This window comes from Cyprinodon variegatus, unplaced genomic scaffold, assembly GCF_000732505.1.
Source record: "Cyprinodon variegatus isolate N-32 unplaced genomic scaffold, C_variegatus-1.0 Scaffold240, whole genome shotgun sequence".
Classification (NCBI taxonomy): Eukaryota; Metazoa; Chordata; class Actinopteri; order Cyprinodontiformes; family Cyprinodontidae; genus Cyprinodon; species Cyprinodon variegatus.
Window position 1 is genome coordinate 28,982 of NW_015150693.1, and position 9,767 is coordinate 38,748.

The following is a 9,767-nucleotide window of genomic DNA, read 5'->3' on the forward strand; positions in this document are numbered from 1 at the left end:
AGGCTGCTGCCAGTGGTCAAAGCTTCAAACAAAGCTCTGTAAGTACTGACAGAATTTAGGTTTTGGTAGTAAAACCAGGAAAGAGTGACTATTATCCTGGTAAAACTAATGTTTAACTATTAGTTTTATAAATATATATTTTATGGAAATAAACACTAGTCAAGTTGATTTACGGTATAAGATTTAGCTAAGAGACCTGAAAAAGATTTTTTTTTTATCTCAGCACAGAATGATTTATCTTTATCAAAATGGAAAATAATAACTTAATTATTTGTTTTTTGTTTTTTGTAAATCATAAATTATGTTCATTCTTGCGAGACCTAGAAACAGAAATTAAGTCACAGACATAAACTTTTAATTAAAGAAATTTCATGTCATCCTAATATTATATCTCAGCTTAATTCACCCTCCCCCCACCCCCCATCTAACCCAGGTGTATCTGTTCAACAAGTCCCTCTTAAAGATGTTTTTTGTGGAGATATGTTGACATCCCCCCAGAAATCTTGGTAAATACAGCTAAAGTAATCCAAGTTGGTCCACATGTCATTGTGATTGGAGGGGCTACAGGCTGCTGCCCTGGCAGCTCTGACTTTCAGAGAGCATCAGACACACTGGATAAAAAGCTGAACCAAGGTGTAAGTCAGTAAATCATTGGTCACATCAATAGTTCAAGCAGCACATGTTGGAACATAAAAACTAATATTTCTCAAAATTTTTTCCTAACTTCAATAATGTTCTTGCTGATGAACTTAGAAGTATCAAAGACTTGGACATAGAGTTACAGTCGTACATTCAGCAGCAGGTAGAGCAGATAGTCAGGTTGCTTTATTGTGCTGTGTTAAATATCTAACCCAGAAAGCCCATTAGTTTGCAGGTTAAATACAGAGGAGACATTTTTTTAGGACTAAAAAAATGTGTTATTGGAGAAACAGGGAGTAAATTTACTGTATTTCTGAGTAAAACAAGAATGCTTTGCTTCAAATAACCTGACCCACCCAGTTTTCCTTAATATGACAAACTGGATAAAACAAACAAACAAATAATATAATAATAAAAGGGTTTTAAAAGTGACTACAGAGACACATTGTTGATGAGCTGGACTTTCTCTCCTCCTTAGAGATGAAGTGAGTGAATATGTTGGGAGATTTAACAACAGCAATATACACCAAATATGCACCCAACTAATAATAAATAAAGAGAATATTTCTGTGCTGATATAGAGCTGAGCTTCTAGATCAAATCTAATACGTATCGTGAATCCAGGGACTTTCAGTTCATACTTTTTCATGACTGTAACAATCTCATCGTCATATTACAATGACATTAGTTGTTCACTTATCCAGCAAATTGTGTTTTAAAGATGATCTACATACATGGCTCTTAAAAAGTTGAAGTACAATTATTTTATTTCCTTTTTTTTTCTGATTTAGAAACAGTTGAAATAACTGATGATTTATTCTTATTTTTCTCTTTTGATAGATATTATTTTCAGTTTAATACCGCCTTAATGCTGGACTAAGTATTCCCGATTTAGAATTTATTCTTTCTCAGACTAATATTTTTCCATTTAAACCCTGTTTGTAAAGACAACATTTTTGGTATATTTAGGTCATTTTATCTAATTTGACCTAAACTACATTAAGTCACTTTTCCAAGTCTTTTAAAGAAAGGAAACCTCCAAGGTGTCCATGAAGATCACTATGGACAGAGAGTGAGAGCTTACTGTTGGGTCAGAGGAGAGATATGACTGGATGAGTATAATAATGGACTGACTGCAACAGAGGTCCTCAACGAAGTGAACTCAAAGGAAAGCTCAATACATAAAGTATGATTAGATCATTGTGTTTATTCTACATTTTTTCAGTACAATGTTAAAATGAGACATAAAGTTTGACTAAGACTAAGTCAGAATATTCTCACATTTAGTCTTTTAGGAGGAGACAAAGTCCTGCTCATCAATAAGATGCTTTCTGTAGTTACTATAAAAAACTTGATTATTAAATTTGCTTGTTTGTTTTATCCAGTTTACTATAGAAGAAAAACTGTCATGCCTTTTGTCAAAAGACAGCAAGCAATTCATAGCATGGATTAGTTACATAAATAAGATGATAAATTAGTTAATAGTTTAAAATTAGTCCAAGAAAATCCATGTTAAAAAGCAGCTAAAAAGAGTTTGGGTTTATAATAAATCAGAGTCAGACATCTTTTTTTTGTCAGAACTGTAAGTTAAATTCGTTAGGTAGTGAGTGCTCTCACTTTGAAAATATCTTTGACGTCTGTTTTCTCTGGAAAATCCCGTTTCAGCAGTAAGCTAGAGAAACTGTTAATGTTGAAGTTAAATGTTGTTCTACACGCTTCTGCCTTGGAAGATAATTCGTCTTTGTGAGTATTGCTTTGCTCAGAAAGCACATGAATATGTGCTGAAATAATTTTGTGTAAAAAAGTATAAGAAATGTCTCAGGTACATTTGTGTTAAAGTGAAGCTAACTAAGTGTAGAATGTGCTGAGGATGTTCAGATACAAATATTAGTCAGTGATTAGTTTTTTCTTCTGTGTATTTCAGTTACAAAAAAGAAATCAAAACCAGATTTTTGAATAAAGGTTCTTCAAAGAATGCAAGAAAAGCAAGCCTTGTGTGGAGAACTTTTTTTCATGTTGTTCGCTGGCTGTCTAGCTTCACATGGTCACGTGTTGTGAGGACAGCACAAAAACTATACAAGTCAGGCTTGAAAAAGGTCAGTCTAGAACAGGGGTCGGCAACCTAAACTGCTCAAAGAGCCATATTGGACCAAAAAATAAATAAATAAATCTGCCTGGAGCCACAAAAATGTAAAAGTCTTATATATGTCTAGTATGGCAACACAGGCTCTAAGTATGTTATCCCACTATAGAAAAGGACTATGTGGGCTTAAAAATATAATATGCATTCATGATCAAATGTTTATCCTGGAGCCAATGTCACATAGCAGAATGAGGTGAGGGAGTATCAGTGAACGCTCCCATTGTGCACCGCTTCACTGTGCGGTTTAAATTTTTGTTGCATTGATGAAATTATGGAAACTCAAGCAGGAACTGACATCCATCAGAGCAGAGCTCTCTAACCCCAAAATCCCACATCTGCCATCACCATCGTTCCTTGGTGTGATTTATATTTTTAGGATTTGGGGAAAAAATGGAAGAAAGTTCACATCCCTGCATCCGAGCGCTGCCTGTTTGATCTCTGGATGGTTTTTGATGCTTGCAACCAAACTAGCAGCAGTAATGGAGATTGGAGATGCAATCCACTTCTTAAATCTATCTTTACGCTCCTCTAATTTATCCAGAAGTTCTGTAATCACACTTTTTCTCTCACTCCCAGCTTGGAGGTCGGGCTGCATATTTGGAAATGCCTTTCTAAATTTTTCTTTTTCTTCTTTTTTATAACCTCTCATTACAAAGCAAATATGCAGGCAATCCTTCCGCATTGGTAATAAAAGCAAATGATTCGGTCCATTCTTTGAATCCTCTTTTATTATCAGCCATCTTCCTTTTTTCCCCTCTGGAATCCATGGTCCGACACACACCTGCAGCTTTGTTTGCCTGGCACCGCGCCACGCTGGTTGCAAGTTTAGACCACTGATCTCTATGACTATGATGCAAATTAATGTTTAAATTTAATTATACAAATGTCTAAAGCACTGGAAAATATAAATAATTTTCTTTGACCTCCTTCATACCATATTAAAACAAGCACAAACAAAAAAAAAATCGATTTTCATACATTTTTGAAAAAGCTCCAGGGAGCCACAAGTGGGACGCTAAAGAGCCGCATGTGGCTCTGGAGCCGCGGGTTGCCAACCCCCGGTCTAGGCAACTGGATATTAAGTTTTCTAGTAGATGCTTCTCCTCTCATCCTAGAGGCTTCTTCAGTTCTAACTAGTGGTGGGAGCACAGAGATTAATATACTTTAGGTAGAGCTGCTTTTTCAAGCTTGACAAAGACCTGGATGACTCAGAATCTTCCCAGATCTGAGAAAAGCAAAAATATTATCCAGAGGTTGGTTAACTTCACACATTAGATTTCTTGTTTTACTCTGTAATATAGTAAATTAACTACCTGTTTCTCCAAGAACTTAATACATGCCCACCTCTCTCAATGAATAACTGTTATTATTATCTTTATTCTCTATTCTTCCCAAAACGTGTCCTTTTATTTAACCCATCCCTTATGGAGCAGTGGGCAGGAGTGCAGCACCCATAGAGTATTTCCAGGCTCAGGCTGCTGGTTGTTGAGACACATAGAGCCATTTGGGAATCAAACCAGGAAACTTGCAGCATTCCTTGACTAGGTGCTGTGTTTTAAACAACAGACCCTCACTTCCTGCTTTTCAGGTATTTAACTCAACGTGAACCAAGTCGGTATTATTTAATTAGAATTATAAATAAATATCTCCCTGGACTTTGATTGTAGAATATGCCTTACATTTGAATTAGAAGCTCAGCTCTAAATTAGGAGATAAATATTGCTTCTAAAATGATTTTTAGCATGATGTTATGAATATTGAATATTAAATAATAAACTTTTTTAATTAAAAAAAAAAACTTTATTACTTACAATACACAACAATACAAAACTGCATTGTGTACATATCACAAAACAACAAAAACATTTGCCAGGGGGAGCAATAACAGAAAACAATAAAAGTATAATAAGAAATGACAAAATAATCTTGTTTAAAGAAAAAGAGTAACAAAGGTGACAAAAATACCAGATGCCACAGTGAATCAACATAATAAATTATCTAAAATTTCAATTTAATTGCAAGCCAATAAAGTTGTTTTTGCTTTATTAGTTGTTGAATGCCGAATTGTAAATATATAATGCTTAAATTCAATCAAGAAAAATGAAAAGTCAGTTTTTTTCTCAAAAATTTGCATTTATGAAGATGCAATTTAGCCTTAATAATTAATAAATTGATAAGAAAACTCTTCGCCTTCATTATTTCATTTTGTTGAAAACCAAACAGGACATTTACCCAATATTTTTGACACGATAAAAGTACAAAAGTGTTGCCAAAATACTTTGGAATGATGACAAAACCAGAACAGATGAGTGACTGACTCTGGGCAAGTGTCACAGAAGGAACATCTACCATCAATATCAGAGTTGAATTTCTTTAAATAGACTTTAACGGGGTAGATTCTGTGTATGAGTTTAAAACATTAACCTTGTTAGTGAGAAGAAAGTGATTCGGGAGCAGCCAGATAAATTTTCAGGACAGATTAATATGAAAATGATCCCAGTATGGAACAACCACAGGAACAGAGGTCTCTTCCTTCTGAAACAGGGATCTAATTAATTTATTATTTTTATGAGGAACAGGGTTAAGACAGATTTTGCCAACAGGAAAATGTATGAGAGTCAAAATGGGAGAATAACGGATTCTTGGTTTCTGTTTGAATAGCATACAAATTTCAGACGAAATAGCACCCAAAAACTTTGGCATATTCTCCAGGAGAGACAGGGAAATTGAATTTAGAGAGAAATTCTTCATAACTCAGCAACAACCCATCTTTGTTAAGCAATTGGTCAACCAGAATAATATTATGAGTAAACCAAGAATTAAAAAAAAAATTGTTTTCTTCTTATATAAAATGTCGTTATTATTCCAAATGAAATACCGGTGAGGAGAGAAGTTGTGCTTAAAGATGAGTAACCATGATAAAAAGGCCTGGCGATGAAAGTTAGTCTGATTGGGAGTTTCTGTACATCATAGTTACAAACTAAAAAGAAATTCAGACCACCAAATTTAGAGAAAATATGGAAAGGTATAATATTCCAGAAAGACACTGGAGAATTAAAAAATTGCCGAATCCATTTTTTATTTATTTTAAAAGTCTTATTCAAAACAGAGAATGATAAACAATTGAGTCTTCCATTGTCATATGAATTCATTAGAGTAGATTTTTTAATATACAGAGTCTTATTTTTCCACACAAAATTAAATAGCAGTTTTTCAATTTCTTTCTCCCTTCTATTGTCAATGTCTAACGACTGAGCAGCATAAATGAGTATGGAGAGGCCGTCAGCCTTCGTTAGCAGAATATGACAGCGCAAAGAAAGATCTCTAACCAGATCTCTAACCAACCACTGGTTCTTTTTTTAGTTTTTATCAATTAGCGGGTCAAAGTTTAGGGAGTTTCTTTTTTTTGATCTTTTGTGATATTTATTCCTAAATAAACTACCTCATTTCTAATTGGTATACCTTCAATTGAGAATATAGAGCAGTTCTTAAAGGCCATTATTTCACACCTTTTAAGATTAAGAGAAAGACAAGAGGCTTTGGAAAAAGAACTAATTTCCTTAATAGCTAAAGAAATTTGGTTCTCATCCTTTAGAAATAAAGTAGTATCATCTGCCAGTTGTGTTAAAGTAACCACTTTGTCAGCAACAGTGATTCCTTTTAAAGGACCAGATTTAATATAATCAGCCAGAAGTTGAGCTACCAAAAGGAACAGATAGGGGGAGACGGGACACCCCTGTCTGATCCCTCTACAGAGGCCAAATCTTGGAGAGGAGCCATTTCTTAGCTTCAATGAGCTGTTACCGTTTTGGTACAAGGTTTTAATGACAGAAGTAAAGAAATTCCCAAATCCAAACTTGTCTAGACTTTGAAAAATACATTTGTGTTCAACCATATCAAAGGCCTTATAAATGTCTAAAAATAAGATAAAACCATTATCATGAACAAGCTCAGGATAATCTAAAATATCCAAGACAAATCTTATATTATTTTCAATATGCCTATTTTTCATAAAACCAGATTGAGTTTCGTCAATAATTGAGTGTAGGACAGATTTTAATCTTTTAGCAACAACTAAAGCAAATATCTTATAATCATTGTTAAGAAGACAAATGGGACGCCAGTTATCTAGTAGTAAAGGATCTTTTTTGGGTTTTGGTATGATAGTGGTAAAACCCTTAGTGAGTGTAGCAGCAAGGGAACCATTTTCTATACTTTCATTAAAAACTTGCAACAGAAAGGGAGCAAGGTCAAACATGAAGAGTTTGTAAAAATCAGCACTCAGGCCATCGATTCCAGGAGATTTGTTTGTTTTGTGATGTGGGATTGCATCCAGAATCTCTTGCAAAGAGACTGGCTCATCACAGCGTTCCCGCTCACTGTTAGAGATTTGTTTGACTGTTAAATTGGACATCAGAGCGTCAGCTGAAGCTTGACAGAAGTTGGAAAGATAAAGAGTTTCATAAAAGGAACTACAATATCTAGCTATGTCACCAAGGTCATCTGTAACGACATTATTAATCTTTAGTCTGGTAATAGAATTATTGACCGAATTATGTTTTTCTAAGTTAAAAAAGTAATGAGTGTTTTGTTCTCCCTCTTCCAACCATTTTCTACTAGATTTAATAAAAGCTCCTTTACGCTTATTAATGTAAAAATTATCCAATTTAATTTGTAATTCAGTTAATTCTTGTTGTTTAGAGTTATTTAAATTAGAGGGATTCAAGTGAGTGAGCTCAAATATTCTTGATATAATTTTAGTTTCCTCAGCTCTTTTTACTTTGGTCATTTTACTACCAAACTTTCTTAAAAAAATACCAGATTCAAATAAAAAAAGTTCCCAATTAAGCCCATAAAGATTATCTGTTTGAGCTTTATGCCAGAATAATTGTAATAATTGTTTTTATCTTTATAGTGACTTCATCGTAATTTAGTAAAGAATTATTTAATTTCCAGTATGAGGGAGAAATACAATAATGCTTTTTATCTGAAAATTCAATAATTATTTCAATAAATTTGTGGTCTGTAAGTGGAGTAGGTAGGATATTAACAGTCACAGTTTCCTTGTTTACCGAATCTGAGATCAACCAAAAGTCAATCCTAGATGGTCGAGACAAAGATTTATTACTCCAGGTAAATAAGTAGTCATGTGGATGTCCAGTTCTCCAAATATCAATTAGATTAAATTTATCCATAAAGACTTTAATAGAAGGACTTGAAGCATTTGGTTGACCAGGAGGCCATTTATCAAGGTTACCATCAAGGACAGTATTGAAATCTCCTCCCATGAGTATTGTAGCATTTGGCCATTTTCTTAACCATTCTATAAAGATCTTTTCAACCGTGAGAAATAGCTTATCGTTTTCTCCTTTATTATTGTAACCATAAATATTGGCAGAAATGAAATGATGGTTGTTAAATAAAAATTGTTGGCAAATAAAGTAACCCAATGGATCACATTCAGTAGAAATAATAGTTCCATTAAATCTGTGCTTTAAAGTCATAACTCCTGCAGAACGAGAAGACCCATGAGAAAGCCAAACAGAATTTCCCCACTGGGATTTCCAAAAAGTAACATCATCAACTGTGGAGTGACATTCCTGAAGAAAGCAAAAATTAACTCTAAAGTTTTTGGCAAACAAAAATGTTAAATGTGAATATGTGACGCTCTTATTTTGATAGGGAATGTTGTGTAGGTTCATCCAATCAATCACTTGTATGTGATAAGACGTGTGATGTAAGCACACAAGACGTGCAGTTCGGCTCAGGCATGAATAGGGAGAGGCCATATTTAAATTCAACTCCGTGATATTAATAAAATAAGAAAATTGTGAAACTCCGCTCCGCTCATCTTTGTCATCTTTGTGTGTTGACAATTATTGATATGCACAGACAAAGGTGTACAAAGATAACCAAGGTGCCATAGCATTGGCCAAGAATCCAGTGAATAGACAGAGAAGTAAGCATATTGACATTAAGTACCACTTCATCAGGGAAAATGTAAACAACGGAAGGTTTATTTTGGAGTATTATCCTACAGAGCAAATGATTGCTGATGTTTTGACCAAGCCAGCTACTAAGCTGAAGTTGAGAAACCTTGCAACACACATGTTTAGTAATGGGATGTAATGAGTTCTGTTTTTAGGTTTAACGAGTTGTTTTCTATGTGATGTAATGGAATAAGAGCAAGTGGGGGTGTTAAATGTGAATATGTGACGCTCTTATTTTGATAGGGAACGTTGTGTAGGTTCAGCCAATCAATCCCTTGTATGTGATAAGATGTGTGATGTAAGCACGCAAGACGTGCAGTTCGGCTCAGGCATGAATAGGGAGAAGTCATGTTTTTGATCAAGGTCTTTTTATTTTCTTTTTTTTCTTTATATACACCACACATACACATACACATCAGAAAAACAAAACAAGAAAGAAAAAACAAAAACAAAAAAAAACCAAAAAGACGAAATATATACAACAAAAAAACCCCTCCCAACCCACCCCTCCTATACCAGATCTACTACCCCAACAAGAGTACACCTTTTAATCATACATCAACCGAAACAGAACACAGGTTTGCACACACAGAACCAATATTTGACCTTTACACAAAGTTATCTGCCGACATATTCCCAACATAAGATATAAATGGCTGCCAAATGTCAAAGAATTTGTTTACAGATCCCCTAACAGTATATCTGATCTTCTCCAAATGAATGTAAGACATAACTTCTCTTAACCAATGTCCATAACTTGGAGGATGTGGATCCTTCCATCGAAGAAGAATGAGTCTTCTCGCCAGTAGAGAGCAGAATGCTAACACAGTCCTCTGATGTTTGATGATGAAGGAAAATTATTTAAGGGACTGAGGTTTTTTTTTTTATACAAATAAAATCTTAGTAGTGTTGCCTGCATGTTTATATAAAACAATTTCTCCAAAACCACTACTTCAATTACAACTAATACAGTTTGAAGTCCTCCAATTACATCA